The 20,646-nt window shown below is 37.7% G+C and overlaps 1 long non-coding RNA gene across 2 annotated transcripts; it reads right to left on the bottom strand.

Moving 5' to 3' along the window:
• Positions 1 to 16,755: 16,755 nt before the first annotated feature.
• On the bottom strand, positions 16,756 to 17,843 carry LOC113074984 (uncharacterized). 2 transcript variants are annotated; one of them, XR_003280862.1, is made up of 3 exons: positions 17,755 to 17,843; positions 17,258 to 17,342; positions 16,756 to 17,100 (listed from the first exon to the last, which is right to left on the bottom strand). It is a non-coding gene; the product is annotated as an uncharacterized LOC113074984 (long non-coding RNA). The 2 variants fall into 2 exon arrangements; XR_003280863.1 differs by having other exon boundaries at positions 16,756 to 17,081.
• Positions 17,844 to 20,646: the final 2,803 nt, after the last annotated feature.

The raw sequence follows: 20,646 nt of genomic DNA, 5'->3' as shown, positions 1-20,646 counted from the left end.
CTACAATAATATAATTTTTATTATAATTGTATTTATCATTATTTTTATTGTAATTATCAGCTACCTCCGCTAGCTATAATAATTCCTTACATTTATATAGCGCTTTTCTAGACATTCAAAGCGCTTACATAGTCAGGGGGTATCTCCTCATCCACCACCAGCTAGCACGTAGCTGGCAGCAACACACCACAGAAGAGCTTGCATTAATTCAAGTTCATTACAAAAGTGACTTCTCTGATTGGTGGATCTCGATTTGGTGCACTTTCCGATTGTAGTTTCACGTCACTGCGTTTCTCGACTGCCATCCTGCAAACTGGTACTGCAAAGATGATGCGTTTCTGTTTATTTGTTTTTTCCAAGGAGAACATGGTAGAGATGGGTCTTTAACATTATATCGATGAAACATTCACGTCGAAAAATTAAATAATGAGGAATGTAACTTGTCTAAAGAAGTACTCATTCACTGGCCCACTGGGAGAAATCAGACGTCTCAGTACATCGCCAGAGTCTTGTTTTTTGCAGGAGAGTAGCTTTAACATTACATTGCTGAAGTGCTTCTGCAATACTTTTATGTGTGTATGTTGTGCTAACTATGCTTTATCTGTCAGTTTAATTAGCCACCCGACAATATAGCACTCTCTTTATATGCACAAGGCAGTAACAAAAGTCAACATATAAAACATACTATTTTTTTTTAAACTGGGAATTTTGAAAGTAATAAAAAATGGGGGGAGGGGCCTGCTGTTCATGAATTGGACACTGGCATTTTCTAAAAAGCCCCACCAGAAGAGCCATGGTCATGAACTGGACTACTGGTGGATCAGTATATAGCAGTTTTGCATTAATTAATCGTGTTCATATTGAGTTTGTTAGCCACAGCACTTACTACACATTACATTGTATTTCTGAGTTAAACAAGTAAAAAGTGCTGATACAGAAATCTACTTCTGTCCTCTTTTGTACTTTATATCTTATTTTGCAAATGTATTTTACGACATGTATCATCCACATAGATCATCCGTTGCAGCTCTTGATTAATACTTTATATTGTTTTTACTTAAATGGTATTAATGATATGAAATCCTGATGAAAATGTCAACCATATTACATGTTAATTTTAATATTAAAGAGTCACGCCTGGATGAAAAACTTCTCAAAGAAAGAGACCGATTAATTGGTAGGATTAAGTCTGGTGCTGCTTCTTTCTGCCTGTTTTCACCAAAATTCTCAAAATAATATCTAATAATATAAGTAATACCTGCCACATAATGATATATTGAAATATAGGCTGGTTATAAAGAGTGTAAAGGGCTGTCACACAAATTTCACATTTTGCTGCATTCCAGTGTTTTAGCCTGGTGAAAGAAATCCTACGATTTCACATCACGTGAAACCATGTGACCAAAAGCAGAGTGACACTTCACTGCATGACCTCGTAGCTGAATTAAAAAAAGGATATACATTTAAAACTGCAGTGCTACAGGAAAGTGGTCAAATTGTATATTTTTACATTTTAGATGTATCACTATTCGTTATGTGTTGAATTTAGGTTTTGACAACATTGCAGTGTATGAAGATATTTCATATGCTCAAAGTCTAGTGTGACAGTGGGTTAAGATTGGTATGACCATGTAAACAAAAATGACATCCGCACAATTTTGAATGTTACATTGCATTTTAACAAATAAAACAATTGAAAAATAGAACACAGATACATTAGTTTTACACTCAAGGCACTAGTTCACAACATGCATATAAATATTTAATAAAAACCAAAAACAAATTTTAAAGGCACCTGTAAATGAATAAAATAATGGCATGTATAGAAGAATAAAGGAGCTTCAGGACGAGAACAAGCAGCTCAGAGATGAGAACTGCAGAAGACAAATGAATGCACAGGTATTTACATTTATTCATTTAACAAACTCATAATCTAACAAACATAAAACAAGCAACTACAATATATGGTAGACACTTTCTGTAAGTAATTCTTTCAAATGTGATTTTTTTTCGATGTACAACTTTATAGCAAGGAAAATACTGTATAAAAGTACTGTATAAAGTCTTGTTACAGAGATTCCTGGTCTTCTTAATGATATAAAAAGTCTAAAGGAGTCACAACCTCGATCTGAGGCTGAGGTAATCAAGAACTTCATATATAAGAAAGTTTTGGTTCTCAAATTTGATTTGACAAGTGGTGGTCTAAGAGTGCATATTGATCATTTCCACATGATGTCATGCTCTTGTAGGAACGCCCATCTGTAAAACACTGACAACCCCATCTGTAGTGAGTACTAATGTAGTGAGACAGTGATATTAAAAGAGCCAATTCAGTATGTACCTTATTGATGATACATGCTAGTCGTCTTCGAGATAAAAGAGTGCTGTCTAGGATAAGGAACATTTTAGCGGGATCTGGCAACCGTGCCGCTCTCGTCATAAACAAAAGTGAAAGTAAATGTTGACGTCGCTCTATTAAACAGACACAAAAACAAAAACAAATACAAACAAAAACAAATACAAAAACAGTACGTCAAGCTGCTTGAAACTGCTCTTTGCAATAATTTCAATTCATTATTACAATCAGGCACACAACTTTGTTTTCTAATTGTTTTTATATGTCATTGATAAGTTAAAACTTGGATTTACCTTAGAAATATCAGCAAAAAAGAGATTGAATGCCACAGAGGTTTTAGCCTTACTCTAGTTGCACTGACCCAGATAGCAAACTGACTCCGCAACGGATCCGCCCCACAAGCACCGGAACGCATCCGCAAGACGGGTCAGATAAGGATTGTGGATCCAGATCAGATGCCCCATGTCCGCAGATAAGATTCATCTGCTGCAAATCCGATCTGGACCCATTTATTAAGTGGGTCATTTGGTCTGGATACCTTTCAATACCAAATTTGAACCTCTTTAATGTCTGAATAAGGTATTTCCACGACACGCGGTCAAATGCCTTTTGGGCGTCTAGAGATATTACAGCCGTCATAGCTTTGTTCTCTTTTTGGTGAGATATAATATTTAACAACAGACGCAAATTGTGTCCATAATGCCTCCCAGTGATAAACCCGGTTTGATCAGGATGTATGATTTGTGTTTTTATGACGTTTAATCGCCTGGCTAAGAATACCTGTTAGAATGCGTACATCTCTGTTGAGCATAGATAATAGTCTATATGAACCACAATCAGTAGGGTCCCTACCTTCTTTATGTAATACAACTATTGTCGCATCAGATCAGGATGGTGCCATTGTTTTGGTTTCTAAACCGTAGCGATATGCTTTTAATAAGTGTGGAGTAAGGATATCCATGAAGCATTTATAGAATTCATTGATGAAACCATCCGGGCCAGGACATTTATTATTCTCAAGGGATGAAATAACGTTTTCAATTTCCCCTTCTCGGATTGGCTTATCTAGTTGTTTAGCTATTGTATCAGATAATTCAGAGACATGTATATTTTGTAAGTAATTTGCTATTCTAGTTTCATCAGGACAGGTATCAGTGTCTTGGTATAAAACCTTATAAAACTCTGAAAATGCTTCAGCTATTTCTTTAGTTTTTAGGATGGATTTATTGACCGATTTTAGCTTTTGTACTACATTTGATGACTGTTGTTTTTTTAAGTCTAAAGGCCAAAAGTCTGCTCGCTCTATTTCCATTTTCATAATATTGCTGTTTGGCAAAACGAAGGTTACCCTCAATTTTTCCTGATAGTAAGTCTTGAAGCTCTCTGCGGGTCTTATTTAAATAATTCAAAATTCTATTTTTATGTTCATGTTCGAGGTCTCTGATTTTATCTTCTAAGTCTTTTTGTTTAGCTATCTTTTGTCTTTTTTTGCCGTTGCGTAGGATATGATACTGCCTCTTAAATAGGCCTTTGCACAGTCCCACAACATGATAGGAGATGTTCCAGGAGTGTTGTTAATATACAAGTAACTCTTAAACTCAGCTTTAACAAAAGTAATGAAATCCTTGTCAATAAAAAGAGAGGCATTAAGTCTCCATTGCTTGAAAGATGGTGGCAAGCCTATATCCCACTGGAGAGTAACAGGTGCATGATCAGAGATCGTGATGGGCAATATTGTGATATCTTCAATTCTATGTAGTTCGGCTTTAGCAGTAAAAAAGTAATCTATCCGTGAGTAGGATGCATATCGATTTTGAAAAAAGTTAAATTTCTCTCCTTTGGGAATTTGGATCGCCACACATTCACTAACCCAGCTTCTATAGATACATTTTTAAGCATTTTACCCATCTTAGATATGGGGGTATGAGAAGCTGATTGTCTATCTAAATTTGACATCACGCAATTAAAATCTCCCCCCATAATCAGAAGGCCGGAGCTGTACTCTGCAATCATATTAAAAACTGACTTAATAAACCCCGGTACATCTTCATTGGGCGCATATACATTTATAAAGGATACTGCTGTACCATCAATTATCCCATTTATCAATAAAAATCTGCCCTCCCTGTCTTTATGCATTAATGTTTCAGTAAAGTTAATTTGCCTATGTATTAAGATGGCAACGCCCCTTTTCCTACCAGAACAATGTGACGAAAAGTAAACTTTATCGGCCCAAGACTTGTTTAATTTCTGATGCTCAGCATCTGATATATGTGTTTCCTGTAAAAGTGCTACATGACACTTTAACTGTCTGAGTTGCAATAGTACTTTCTTTCTTTTGATTGGACTATGCAGACCCTTCACATTATAACTTGTTACAGTTAATGTACTCATGACTAATTCAAGAGATGTATTCTAATATTAAATTGTGCTGGAGGCAAAGACCTGAGTCTAACATAGCACCAATCATTTGAGAGAAGTGAATGCTGGAAACCATGATGATAAATCAAATGAAAACACTAATGCTTTGTTGTACATTTTTCTAAACTTAGGAAGACTGAAATACAAATGCTCTGTTGTTTTCTCGGGGAACAAAAGGATCAGAACGCAACAATTAAAATAGTAATTAATAACATAGTACAGATAAGAGGGTTTAAGTCCCTAGCCACTATAATAAGCAGCAACAAACACAGCCGAAGAAAGTTGGCTGTGTACGATAATAGTCAAAAGGAGAAAGATATATTAAGGGGAAAAAAAAGGTGAAAGAGCTCAGGCTCCTGCAGGTATACATAAAAGTAGGTAATTAAACACATAGAATCCACCAATAGTATTGATACCAACGGTATAGATGAGGCGGTTCTAAAGTTAGTGGTTGAACAACTTGAAATGAAATTTACTGGACCCATTCATACCCCATCAGCGTTTAAGCTTCAGGCACATCCTATGTTTCAGTTTCAGTGGTTGTAGCGAGGATGGTCTTCTTGATGTAGTCCATAGCCTTAACGGCGTCGCTGAACTCTTTACTATCCTCCTTGTACGTGATCTTAAATCTTGCAGGGTAAAGTAGTCCAAAACGCACGTCCCTTCGTCCTCTTAGACTTTTCCGAGCATCCGTGAAGGCGGCGCGTGCCTTGGCCACACTGGTGGTGTAATCTGGAAAAATTGCTATTCTTTTACCATTGTAGATCAGCGGGGATTGGTCTTTGGCTCTCCTCAGGATGTCAGCGGCGTCTCCATCATAATGCAGCTTGGCAATGATGACATGGGGTCTTTCTGTAAATCTCGGTTTTTTGGGTGCGAACGCTCGGTGTGAGCGGTCGATTTTTACGTCCCAGTCCATCCATAGAACCTCTTTGATAATTTTAGAAACCTCTTTAGGGCTGGCAGAGTCTGGTTGCTCCTCAACGCCGACTATTCGGATATTTCCGCGCCTCAGCCTTCCCTCCATGTCCTCACACTTGTCCCGTAGTTTGACCAGCTCACTCTGAAGTTCAGTCACAGTAGTCTGTACAGTATTCACCTCTTTAGACCATGATGACAGTCCACCTTTCACATCTTCATTGTTCGTCTCGATGGAGGCGATTTCTGCTCGAATAGCGGTAGCATTGCTGGCTATTTCGGCCCTCGCAGCGTTAATGTCGGCCCTAAGTGTAGTAAACTCTTCAGACAGTGCACTCCGCATTTCCTCTCTTATAATTTTGGAAAGTTTATAGAGGCTAAGATATCAGCTTTTATCTCCTCGCTCATATCAGAGCTCGTAGATTGTGGAGCGTTGTCTTCTTGAGTATGCTGCCTCGTGGATCTGGTGTTAGCCTCTAGCTTTGATGCGCTACGGTGATACTTGAATTTGCAAAGTTTATCCGCCATTTAACATGAAACGTCGGCAGAGACCAACTTCTTTAAAGTCCCAAACTATTATCGATCCAGTTTAAGTACCCTTTAGTTATAAGTTGCCATTTTTAAAACATAAATCTTCATAAACCTGCAGGAGCTCTGAAATATCCGTCTTCAATCCATCTTGGCTCACTAGCGCCCCCCAATTAATAGGTTTTGAATATAATTATTACAGAAATTGAAATGCAACCATAAATAATTGAGCAACATTTTGTTAACAGTTGTACTGCTTAATTTATATATTTATTAATTTATTTTGTATAAACAGGATTTTTTAAAATATTCTTTGAATAGAAAAATAGAAACAAATAAATTATTTGAATATAAACAAAAACAATCAAAAATATTTAAAATGGTAACCTTGTACCTATTTTAAATTAACACTTCAAAACACTGAAGTTAACAATGAAACTCTACTATTGGGTGCTCACAGTGGGACGGACGGTTCCTTGAGCTTCCCCAATCAGCTGCCAGGCTGAACCACCATATTAGGTGTTTGCAATTTCATCATCAGTGGCGGCATGTGATACATGGCTTTTTCTCACAGCACCTGTAATACAGAAGCAGATTTTCATTTAAAAAAATAATTCATATTGAAGCTACCATTTTTTATTCTTTTTTTTAAAGGATACACATAAAACCTTTAAAACAAAAGTGTACAGCCTGACATTTATTAGGTACACTATGTAACTTTTGTTGCTCTAGCATAAGGCTGTGCTGATAAGCGATATTATATTGAATCGCTATAAAATATATGTTGAAAATGATGAGAAGCTCTAGGCATTTTTACTCATTATGGATTAATATAAGAGCCAATCATGCAGCAAAAATTTGTGTCAACAGCCAAACAGCATGCAGCTTTAAATGTTTATGTAAAAAGAACAAAGTCAATTTCCTACAGCACTTTGCAAAGAAAACTCGACAAGGACGACAAAAATTTGTGAAAGCAGTGACGAAAGTGAAACTAACCTCGAGTTATTATTAAAAAATTATGAAATTGTCATCAAACTGTAGCACAAATTAAGTTATATGGAAGTGGTTTAGTTATTTGAAAAAGCAACTAGGCACCCGAGTGAGAGTATGAGAAGTCAAAGCAGATGAGTAACGTTCCACAGTTTAGCTCGTTTGACAGCCGAGACCGGAGGAAAGAGAGCTGGAAGCTTTTAGGAGCACTGCGTTCGTGAGAACAGGAGGCAGAGGAAAACAGCTAAAGACACTGGATCCTGAAGACAAGACATGACAAGGTGAGTACACAGACCAGCTTGTAGACCGGCGCTTTTGGTACAAATAACAACAGTCTGACAACAGACAGAGAAACACAGGGAATTATAAAGGGAAGAAATTAGAAGAACATGGAGATTAGGTGGCAAACAATTAAGGTTAATAATGGAGAAACAAGGAGTGCGGGGGACACTCAAATCAAACAGACAGACGCGGTGAGCTGTCAAACCATCGAAACACACACAACACATATTCACTCGGCGCTCCAGGAAAGGGCCTACCTCGATGCTGATGGAAGTCCTCAATCAACGAGCGGTCCAGAATGTCCCGGGACGGCACCCAGCACCTCTCCTCTGGACCATAACCCTCCCAGTCCACAAGATACTGAAACCCCCTGCCGCGGCGCCGCTCATCGAGTAATCTCTTAACCGTATAGGTAGGAGATCCATCCACAAGACCAGGGGGTGGGGGGTGGGGCGACTACAAGCAGGATTAAGGGGGGAAGAGAACACCGGCTTGACCCTGGAAACATGAAACACCAGGTGAACCAGACCAAGAGTAGGAGGAAGCTTGGGCCTGATCGCCACAGGACTAACTACCTTGGTGATGCGGAATGGCCCAATTAATATGGGTGCCAGCTTATGAGAAGGCGCCTGGAGAGGCAGATCCTTGGTAGAAAGCCAAACCCGCTGACCACACACATAGGCAGGAGGAGAGGACGGGTGACGGTCGGCTGCAGTCTTGGTTTGTGGTGTATTTTGCCGGTTCTCCAAAGGATCAAACTCAGTCAGGGATTTTTCTCTCAGAAGAAAAGACTTTATTTTAAGCAAAACAAAGCCGAGAGGTCCCTGCAAGGAAATCTCCCGAAATGCTAGGTTGCATCTCATCATATACCCCACACAGGGCGGTTCCACATAGTCAAACTTTTCCTTATGCTTGCAATTTTGATCCCTCCCTAGGGAGGAGGGCCCCTACTTGTTTTTGTATAACGAAAGGCCCTTTCTGGCCATATGTTTTTCATCCGTTCTGAACATTCCAGCACGTAAGCAACTTTCTATCCATTACCTATAGGATTATAATGGAAAAACAACTAGCAACAAAAATGGCTTGATTCACATTGATTATTCTTGATTGATCAAAATCTTACTAATAAAAATCTTCCACATATTCTCCCCTTTGAGACTTAATAAGTCTCACATTTGATTATTTTTATCCAGAGTGCTACTCCATAATCCAGTCATACAGACACTACCTAGTGACTAAATAAGTCACATTGTATTATCACCAGTGACTAGATTACGAAATTCCACTCTGAGGGATTACTGGACCAAACATCTCTCTCCTACTTTGACATGGAGTGAGTAAAAGATCCAGTCTCCCTAACCCCTCTTTAATAGTAAACATTGTTAAAAGCATGAATATGCAATTGGTTCAGCATTTGCCTGGTTATCACAGTTTTGTATAAAAGGCATAAAAATACATACACATACAAATACAAATCACATCACACATTGAATATCACAAGATTATAAGAGTTGATCTTCAGCTTAGATACCTTATGTATCAATTTCCCATTATTTTGATATCTTTGAATTTAATTTGCTTAACTGTGGCTTTGCCTAGTGACCTCAATATAGGCAGTATACAGTAAAATAGTAAATATCCTGTCATTAATGCCATTCCTAAAAACTTTCCCTATTTAATTATAAACTATGCTCCACATGCTCCTAACTGTAAATCAAACCAGTCTTACATTTTATTATCTTTTCCAACATTTTCTTTATCTATCATTCTTAGCCTTTTCAATTTGCTCATTACTTCATTAAATGCTCCCTTCTATAAATACAGGATTTTCCCCAAACATAACACATACTTTTCCTTCTTCAATTCACAAATCTTGAGCTTTTCTATTTAGCTCCTTTCATTCTATTTGTTGCATCAAATTGCTCTATTTTCCCTTCAAATCTTCCTACATCTATATTTCCCTTCTCATAACCTTCAAATTCTTCATCTACCATTACTTAAAATTCTCTTTCCACTTTTTCTTCTCTATTTGTTGGCTCATATCTGCACCCAAGTATTTTGATCTCAGTAGCAGTCCCATCACTCTCTCATTCCTTCTTCACCAGGGAGACTCTTTGCGAGTCGTTGCAATGGTCTTTCCCTCGTTGGCAAGAGTGGGTCGTTACTAGCACGCCCTTCATCCCTCACTTCATGCTGTGTGGAGTTGTTGAAGCTGGTTGGCGTATTTTAAGGTTAGAGATGTGAACTCAGGTGTCACTCTGTAACCGTTTTTCTGATTCATGCAAGGCTCTCTTGAGATCATAACTGCACCCCCACTGGTTCTCTTTGATGGAGTGAAGCATTCCTTGGTCTTACTGGAACTGCTGTCACCTGTAAATGGAAAACTTCTGAGTTTTTTGTTAGTGTTATCAAGCATGCTAATTTGTTCATCTTGCCAGTCGTCCTTCTTGGTGTGACCTGTGGAAATGTAATGTGGGTTGAGGGCTGTCTTGGCCCCTTTTTGAGTTTTCACAATTCCAGTGCTGTCTTTACTATATTTTAATTCCTTTTAATTTTATTCTCAACAATTTGCTTATTTAGTTATCTTTTTATTTTGTAAACTGAGTTCCACTATATCACTGGATAATTTATCTAGGCCTATGTTGCTCAGTAGCATAGGTCTTTTGACCTGGAAAACACTCAACCCACTGTATTTATTTTAACAGTCAGAAAGACAATATTTCATTCTTTTGACACAATCAGCTCCATCATGATATGCTGAAAAGGAAGTTAGATGTGGGGTGGACAGAGCAAGCTTGCTTTGCTCTGGCTTCCCGTGTTATACGCTGCGCATGTGTGGCACTGTTTTTCTTTCTGTCACAACAAAGACCTAGGTACTGACCAGGAAACTTAACCAAATTCATCCATGGTCATTATTTTACTGGGCATAAGTTTGCCCTGTGGGCCCACATTCATATTTGTATACAGCTGTTTGGGCAAATTGATTGAATTGCCTCAGTGTCTCGTCAGACACTCTCTTTCATGCCATACAACACCATAATTCATACTTTTTTTTTTTTTGCCAAAAACTTTTCTTTTCTTTCTTTCCTTCCTTTTTTCAAAATCTCATAGATTAATTTGTTTAGAATATTAGGCCTAGGCATTGGGCATTTGAGAGAGCCAATTATCATTTCTCAAATGTCATGTGTTTGTCTAATTTAAAGTTTAGTCAAATACTTTTTTGTTATTGCTCATGAGCGACTCTTAGAAGAGGATTGGAGATTTCTGTAAATCTTGGATCCATGGCCATCAACATTTCCATCTGGTTATCCCCAGTGATGACAGTATATGTGATTACATGATTTTGGATCTCTGGAATAATTTTTTATTCAATAGTATTTTATTCAGTTTCACCTTAGAAAATTACCTTTAAACAAAATGGAGTGACCAACATTTCTATTTTTTCAACCCTATATATTTTTCCTATTGTTCATCAAGATACCCTTTTTTATTTATTTATTTATTATCTTCTTTCCCAAAGCGCTCAGCATTGTTGTCAAGTATTCAGTTGTGCATTTTCCCCTAGTTGTTTAATGAAACAGCCTTACTATGCCAAATCCAGCTCCATGTTTATCTGATTGGTGAGTCAAGTACTCACTTCTGTCTGTCAAAATTAATTTTTCTTTAAGACATGAGGCTGGACTGGAACCTATTGAAAAGCAGATTGAGAGAGTTAGTTAAAACACAGAATTTAAGGAAGTGCTGTGAGACCAGTGAATAATCAAGATTAAAACATAGTAAATAAGATAATGAAATAAAATAATTAACATTTGAAGCAGTCTCTATAGTGTTCGTTGTATATTCAGCACCTGTGCACTGAAGGGATGGAAGTCCTTCTGGTGACATCATCAGCCTGGGCTGTTACACTGGGTCATCAGTCTGTGATGGCACTCAAAGACCTGATGTTGTGGCGTGCGGTCTCTGTTGTTTTTCTGCTTCTTCTCAGTCTGGCTTCTGGTTGCTTTCTGCCAGAGTTTGGCATTCCATAATGTTCTTTTCAACCTCAGGAAAAGTCTCAAGTGAAAGATTCACCTTTTCCTGCTTTGATTCAGTCTTCTCCTTGCTGAAGTGTGTCCTTCTCTTTCAAGAGGCGAGGGGAACATCCGTCAGCCCCTCCCTCTTCTTCTCTCTTCAGCTGTGTTTGCTGCTTTGCCATTCCTCGACAGACTCCAGTTCATTGCTTTCCTTGTTCAAGGCACTGTTCCAGAAGTCATCTGAAAGTTTAACACTCAGAGACTGCATTAATCAAATGTACCTATGTAACTTCTGACCAAACTGTGTCTGAGCAGTCAGCTCTTTTTCTAATTTTCACTTTTCAACCTCCTCTTTCAGTGTTCCCTTAATAAAAACAAAATCATCTGGTTGAAAACAGCAGTTCTCTTATTCTTTGTTAGTGAAGCAAGTTCTTCATTGCAGGAAAATAGCAAGCATTTTTTCTTCTTTGCATAATGCAGAAATCAGCTACCTTTATTATCTAAATATACTGCAATAAAACAAAATAAACCTTCCTTTTTTAACAGTCAGACATGCATATGGTAAAATAAACACCTCAATCATAATTTTTCTTCTATATTTGCATACATGATTCAGAATAATCTGGTATTTGTGAATTTAATGTTTCCTAACCAACAGAAAATAATTCCTATTATTGTAAATAAAATAATTAAATCTAATTATTTAAGCAACTAGTTCCCTTCCTATTATAAAATACCTATAGCTTTTGAATCAAAATGTCTATTAACTTGGTCACCCAATCTTGCTTTCATTCCACATTGCACAAGTTATTTATTTTATTTTTGACATTTACACAAGCCCAATCTCTGAAACTCTGTAATGGATTAACTTTCATACTGTGTCCCAGGGATAACAAGATACAAATTCTAGATGTTTTCACGTATTAAAAAAAGTTTTAAGCACGTGCATCTTTTAAATTAATCTATTCAGACAAGTTATTAAATAATAAATCCATATCTTATTTTAATTAATTTATTATTATTTCTATATTCCACCATATCTGCCATTTCTATATTAGTCCATTTCTTGGAACATTTGTATTTATTTTTCTCTAAAACAACCTTCATACAGTTGACTTTATTGTTTTAGGGCTCCTGCACTTATCCTTTCTCAACACCAGCCACCCCCGTCTCTGTAACTTGATCACTCCCAAGTGATGGTCCAGGAGGGAAGAGCACCTCTTGCTCCACCCATGTAATACAACTTTACTGTGGAAACGTCCTCCTTTGTTCTCACTCCCACTACACTGGGCTCAGAAAATTTTCTCCCATTTCACCCAGACATCCTAAATGCAAAAATCTATTATAGATCTTGGTTCAAACTTTATTGATTCTAATTTCCTAACCTCATTCACACTTTCTGCACTCTTTATTGAGCCAGAGTGCTTATTCTTGCATACTTTTTCCCTTTATCTAAGGGATAATCAGTCATTAATTGTCCTTTTATTATCAAGGCTCATCATACATTCATCCCTCTCAGCCACCCTGAAGTGACAGTCCAAGAATGGTGCGCAACTTTTACCCACCCAACACAGAATTTATTTGTTCACACATTCATTCGTCCGGACACCGAGACATCCACACAACAAAACACAGCTCACATAGAGCTCCTTAAGGGCCCACCTATTCTGACCTTCGAAAATTTCACTTATACTTTCTCAAAGCGGTATCCGTGGATTCCTTAATCTGCTTATCCGTTTATCACTGTCCTACCTAGGCCCAGCTATCCGATAAACACAGACACACAGCATGCCATGTCTTTCTGCCTACACCATATTTGTCTTAAATCGAGGATGCCTTCCAAGGCCTTCCTATTAATAACCCAAATATGTGCATGCAGTTATTTCTTCTGGAGTAAAACCCCTTTTTCAATTTAGATATCATATTATTTTTCTAAATTTGGAAGAGCAGATTTTAAGTGTCCTTACCACTCAGAACTGACCAGTCAACAACACACACTAATTATATAAGCAAAAATGCTTACCTTATTCTATGGTGGCCACCACTGTGTGTGTGTTGCTCATCAGTCAGCTCAAGAGCAGTCGTCCACTCTGCTCCTTTCCAGTCCCATCTGAGGTGCCAAATCTGTGGTGTATTTTGCCGGTTCTCCAAAGGATCAAACTCAGTCAGGGATTTTTCTCTCAGAAGAAAACTCTTTATTTTAAGCAAAACAAAGCCGAGAGGTCCCTGCAAGGAAATCTCCCGAAATGCTAGGTTGCATCTCATCATATACCCCACACAGGGCGGTTCCACATAGTAAAACTTTTCCTTATGCTTGCAATTTTGATCCCTCCCTAGGGAGGAGGGCCCCTACTTGTTTTTGTATAACGAAAGGCCCTTTCTGGCCATATGTTTTTCATCCGTTCTGAACATTCCAGCACGTAAGCAACTTTCTATCCATTACCTATAGGATTATAATGGAAAAACAACTAGCAACAAAAATGGCTTGATTCACATTGATTATTCTTGATTGATCAAAATCTTACTAATAAAAATCTCCCACAGGTTCGGCCGGAGGTTTGGACCAAAATCCTCCTGACTTTCTCCCAGGTGAGACGACAGCGCTGGACGAAAGCCAGGGTGGATGGAACCGCTGCGTCAGGTTCGTGAGATGGGAACAGAGGTGGGTTATAACCTATGGCACACTCAAAAGGAGACATAACTGACACGGCCACAGGAAGGGTGTTATGAGCATATTCTGCCCAGGAGAGCTGGTAGCACTAGGGATCTGAAGGTGTTGCCACCGCGGTTGTGTAATAGTGTAATAACTGTAATAGTTGCAAATTCTAAGTCTATGGTAATAAACAAATTACCTCAGATACAGCGTTTCCTTTGTATTGAGAAATTTGAGCGCAGGAAAATAGTTTATGCATTCAGCACATTAATTTAGTGTTGAGCCTTCATTTCACCCATCCGCGTTTGCACAAGTTCTCGTGATCGCAAACGCTGGCTGGTCAGGTTTGGTGAGGCTTTCTCCAAACTGGCCAAATACAAACAAGACAACGATAAATAAAATGGTAACAAGAAATATGGCAACGATTTTTATTTCAAAGAGAGCGCTTGAGCCCACGTTAGACAGGGTGTATTTTATTTTCTTATTTAAGCGTCTTTCTTGTTCTACTGCATTCCCTGCTAACAACATTACGTAACTGTTACGTAACTGCAACGTAATCTGGTGACCCAAGTTTCGTTGTGGCGACGTAACTAGTTAGGTTGTGGCAACCAGAAAAGTGAAAGGTGCGTATACGTCGCCACAACGTAACTTTGTGACGTTGCCAGTAAGTAACTGCGACGTCGTGGCAACGTTGCGGATCGGTGGTCGTGTGCTGGTAATCAGTTGGTCATTTTTTTTTTATAATTATTCTATGGGCAGACATGCAGTACTTGAACCTAATTTATGTCCTCATATGCCCAAACTAATTTAAAGGCTGTTTTAGCAGCTGTGAATGATGAATACATACTCGAAATGAATTCAGTTAATTTATTAACAAGCAAATATGAACAGTAATACACTCAGATTATTAATAAAAACAGGATATACAGCGAAATATGAATGAAAGCATTCAGCCCATACAGAAGCACATAGATTGAGATATATTAATAATAAATACATTTCCATATATTTAAATATCTATACCCTTCTGTAAGCATGCAGGGTCAAAACATTATGCACAACATGCAAGTCTTAGTAGGCCCTCAGCACATTGCATTTAAATATTATCATTAACAATGCACACATTCATCAACTAATCACAAGCTCCCACAATAATACATCAGCTAATCATGTTTAAGCAATTAACATTAAATTCTAAAATCTTAAGTAACTCAATATTCAAGTGTTCGTGTCCCTGAGTAATATCTGCATCCCCCGAAGTCTGAAGAGAACACAATATGCTAGTAGACAGCAATCCTCGTGAGAGAGAGGTCTGGTGTGGATCTGGAACTGACTTCTCTTGATTATCTGTCTTCACAAACTGCCCTGAAATACAATTCAAACATTAACAATGATTGTTATAAATGTAATGTAAGGATCTTACATTCATAATGCTCATTTTGGAAATATAGTTAATATCAGTAATATGCAGCATGCACGATACAAGGAAGTGGTCAGTAACTACACTTTGAGATATGATATCTATATCAGTAAGGCTACATTTAAGAAAAAATTAAATGAATAAATTAAGTTGTGTTATGCATTCAAATAGTTAGAAATGCTAAAATACAGAATTTGTTAACAATAATAATAAAAAATAATATGCTGGGGAAAAAATTAAACATTTCATAGGGCCCTAAACATGTTTTTTTTTATTACTTTTAATAAATCATTGTGAAAATGTATGTACTACGAAAAAGGAGTAGAGAAAAATGAAATATTTATTTTATCATTGAGGATTTCTTAAAAAAAACCTCTTGTCTCGCTCTCATGAACCCAGTCTCGTGTCTCGTCTCGTCTTGTGGGATAAGTGTCTCGTCACAACCCTAGTAGCCAGAGCAAGAGATACATTAGATTTCTTTTGCATGTCTGACAGAGTAACATTTAGCAGAATTATTTCAAAAGAGTTAAACCTGTATCCTGTTTTCTGGGTAACATTGAGAATATCACTATATATTGTTGCAACACCTCCACCACGACCAATCTGACGGGGCTCATGCTTATAACAGTAGTTTGGTGGAGTTTAGACTAATGCTGAATCAAAAATGCCTGTCAAAATTAACACTGGAACAAACACAATCTTTATTGATTGGACAGCACAAGTACTTCTATTTGAGCGTGTAGAACAAAAGTCATCATAATAGTTATTTGAGAATAGGCTTACTAGTCATATGGAGCGAAGTGTCCTGGAGATGTTGTCCAACAGGAGATCTAAAAAGCCTAGAACGCTCCCAGAAAAGATTCCAATTATTAACAAAAAGCAGTTTCTGTTCTTTACAGCATGACTATAACCATTCGTTTAAAGCAAAAAGTCTGCTGAACCTTTCATGTCCTCATCTATATGTGGGAAGTGGTCCTGCGCCGCAGCGTGTTGTCGTTAACCCCAGCATGAAGCACGTCCGCTCCGATGCCCCCTCACCCTTCAGGATCACGGGAATCTGTGCAGAAATATCAAGAACATGAGCACCAGGGAAACAGTGAGTGTGGACTTTACCTTCAGCTAACATAGCGCAAACGTGCCGGAGGATGGAGTCTCTGATGATCACAGCGTTGTGTTCTGTCTCGCGAAGTGGAGCGAATCGGGTTCTGGTGGAGATCCTGAAGACCGGAGGCGGCGGATGGAGAGAGGTCGTCGCCCAGGGCCTGGTTCATGTCTTACGCTGTGAAATAGGGTGAAGGACATCTGGGAATATCGCATCCTGGGTACACCGGACCTTTGCAGAGAACCACACAGTGTAGAGGTGGTAGTAGGGTTAGCTGTATACTTACCCTGGACGTATGAGCATCAACTCCTGAATATTTCCAGCACAGCTCTCCACTTGCTCAGCTGGGCCTGCTTCTCCACAATATCATGGATCTGTATCTTCACGGCCTCCAGCTCCTTATTAGAAATAAACAAACTAGAGAATAGGGGAAATGCAGAAAAGAAAAATAGTAATATGGAAAACATACAAAACTATCTTAAGATACCAGAATTCACGTTTAGATTTTACAGATGCATGATGATATATTGTAAAAAATAAATATGCAGTTATTTAATAAGCTTTCTCAGATCACCTGTGTTTTCTATCTCGGTCAGCAGCTCCCGTTAGACATTTTCTTGGAAATGTTTTAGAGGGTTTTTAAGACACTCCTGAAATCACTGTACAATTTTTTTTTTTATCAATATCTGTTTACAATGTCAAATCAGAACAAGCTTGAAACAGTGGTTTGAAATAGTTTCAGCCCATTTTAGACCGCGAGTGACGTCACGGATAGACTTTATAGGCTAAATTAATTAGCTTAACTTTACTTCATTTATCTATTGACAAATTACCATCAAAAACATTTACAAAGCAATCAAAACCGATCCTTTACGCATAAGATGTAATTAAAAGCCCAAACTTTCATTAATAAGAGCTCAAATCTAATATGCGATAATATTAATTATGTTTCTATGCTAGGGTAATACTTGATAGCAGACATTTCAGGAAAAATACCATAATCACAGAGGTATAAATATTAACAAAAAGTACCTAAAGTAGACTGTGGATAATATTAACGTGTTACTTAACAAAGCTGTCGCAGTTGTTGGCCTTTTCTTTGGTATAACTGATGACAAACAGAGAAAATGTCAGACGAGTCCTCTCCTCTCCAGCATCTGATGTGTACGCGGTTGCCACGGTAACTCAACGGCTAAAAGGCTAATAAAAACAATAAAATAATAAAAAAAGTTTTTAGCGAAGTTAGACTTTTGTTTTTACTTTGTTTTATACATTTTATCAACCAACTTATTTATTATAAATTGTAAAACTCACTTCAGAAAGCTAATTCTCCTGTCAGACACAGTTGAAGTGAAAAGTGCCTCAAACAAACGCGCTGTCCTCCGGATACTGTATCTGCGGCAGATGAGATAGTGTAGCCAGTCTGTGTCACTATTTCACGTTCATAACTACTTACGAGATAGAAAGTTTCACAACTCTTTTCTTGTCAATACTGTGCGTAAGTTGTGGAAGCGAGCGCCTGTATGTCACGTCACTATATATTAAAAGCATGTCCATATTCTGACTTGGTGAAAAGAAACATATTTTATCTTTAAGGAACGTTTAATATTGTGTCTGAAGTTTAATCAAACTTTTTAAATAGCTCTATACTCAGAGAGCATATAAAGAACGTACAAAAAATATGGTAATGATATTACGTGCATACGACGTTGTAGTTACTTTGCCAGTAAGTCATGAAGTTACCAATATATTACCAATAGAGGACCTATCTGGGACGTTCTTGGTTATCTAGTCACGTTGGAAGGACGTACTGATGATGTTGTGAGTTGGTAAGGTGATGGTAATAAAATTACGGGCATGCAACGTCGTAGTTACGTTGTCAATTGGTAAGTCATGGAATTACCAAAAATTACCAGTACGTTACGTAACTGTTACGTTGTGTGTTAGCAGGGCTAGTAGTATGGAGATGAGTGAAGTAGCCTACTTTTACTCGCTAAGAAGTACAAGGATAAACGACATACAAAAGAGGATGACAATCGATCCTTCCGCCACAGATTTCCATTGATTTAATTCTTACAGTTTTGACGTCTTCGTAAAACAGCATACACCAACAATAATGCATTCTGTTATTCTTCTTATTCTTTTTATTATTAGGCTATTATTTTATTACAGTTCCATCAACTAATGCACAAATCGTTATAGAAGTAGGCCGAGAAGGATGGGCATATCTTCATTTTGAGCAAATGCAATATACGTCTGCCTGTTTTGTCGTCATGTAGGACCAGCACTGATCAAAAGGTCTCATTCATCCTAATCAGTAATGCTGTTTTCCAGGTGCTGAAGCTGAAATATGGAGGCATGCTATAAGGTGATTTGCCCTTTCGTTGGAGAGGAGAGGAGGGCGCAAGGAGAGACTGGCGCGTCAGCAGCAGGAGCAGCCACAGCACCCACCTAGTGATTTTGTTTAAGTGCATGTTTTTTTTCCACGTTGTGTTTATAGCCTGTGCGTTTTTTTTATCCATTAATTCTGTGTATGTTGTTGACTGTGTTTTGTGTTAATTGTTGACTTTGTTCATGACTTTGTTGTTCGTTTTTTATAATTAAATATATGATTTCGTGGTCATTAATTCTGTGTTTGTTAACTTTTTTCACGTTGTTTTAGTATGACAAATGACAAATCCCGAAAATAAGACAAAAGGTCAATCCAGTGGTGATTTGAGCAGATTCGTAACACATCCGGCACAGCTCCGGTAGGCGGAATCATTTCACGCACCCGTTACGTATCTGTAACGGGATGATCAGGCGGTGCTGGATCGGCGCTGGCACATATCCACAACAACCCCTAAAAACAGACCAGAAACGGCTTCGGCCCGATGTGCGTTTGGACTCAGGAACGAGTCCGTGAGGCGGATGCATGCCAGACCCGGCTCTATCGTTTTGCGGTTGCGGCCCTGTTCCGTTACAGCGTCCAGTGGCTATCTGGGTAGTTGTTAGATTTTAACTGACGTCAAATCTGCTATTTCACAATCTGATTTTGATAGTTTTTGTTTTGAGAATTTGGGCGTTTATGTGTGTGGAGGGGAGATATATATATATATATATATATATATATATATATATATATATATATATATATATATATATATATATAAACGTTATATGTGTGTAATTGAGGTGATCTGTGATTATGTACGGTTTATCCCTGCTAGTTATGAGTTTATTTTTAGCTTGACAGCAAAATATATTACAATGGTTCGGTTGGTTACTGCATGATAATTGAAACCGTGCAAATGGCCTTAAGCTATTTTCTTAAATAAACTACCAAAATATTGTTTTCTAAAACATATTGGACGGAATGCTCCTGAGAACGCTGTACCAGCTTGCAGCGCCATCTGTAGGATAGTTAAACGCATTCATGTGATACAAAATGCCAAACACGAGTAGGATCTGCGTTGTTACCACTGATCTATATATAACTATATGACTCTATATTATAGATCAGTGGTTGTAACTCAATCCTTTGTTTGTTTTTTATGAATGTGGTGAGAATTTGAGATTGTTAGGGCGGTTATAAAATTTGCAACAGTTGTGATATAGCACATATGACTACAGCCTATGATATAATTACATGTCTCCCGTTACAGTGTTGTTTTCAACACTTAAATACCAAAAATTTGACATAACATCTCAATTGTCATTACTTAAAGGGATAATTCACCCTAAAATCAAAATTGTGTCATTAATAACCCACCCTCATGTCGTTCATGTACACTGTAAAAAGTGAATGGTTGGATCAACGTAAAAAAATTACTTCAATTGGTAACACCAAAGAAATTAAGTTTTCTCAACTTAAATTATCACCTTTTATCAACTTCATTTCACTAGGTTAATCACACTTATATTATTTGAGTTCATTCAATCCTATTATTTAAATTAGTCAAACTTAATTTCACTGCATTACAA

This window comes from Carassius auratus, unplaced genomic scaffold (assembly GCF_003368295.1).
Source record: "Carassius auratus strain Wakin unplaced genomic scaffold, ASM336829v1 scaf_tig00015901, whole genome shotgun sequence".
NCBI classification, from domain to species: domain Eukaryota; kingdom Metazoa; phylum Chordata; class Actinopteri; order Cypriniformes; family Cyprinidae; genus Carassius; species Carassius auratus.
This window is presented reverse-complemented; position numbering and strand designations above follow the sequence as displayed.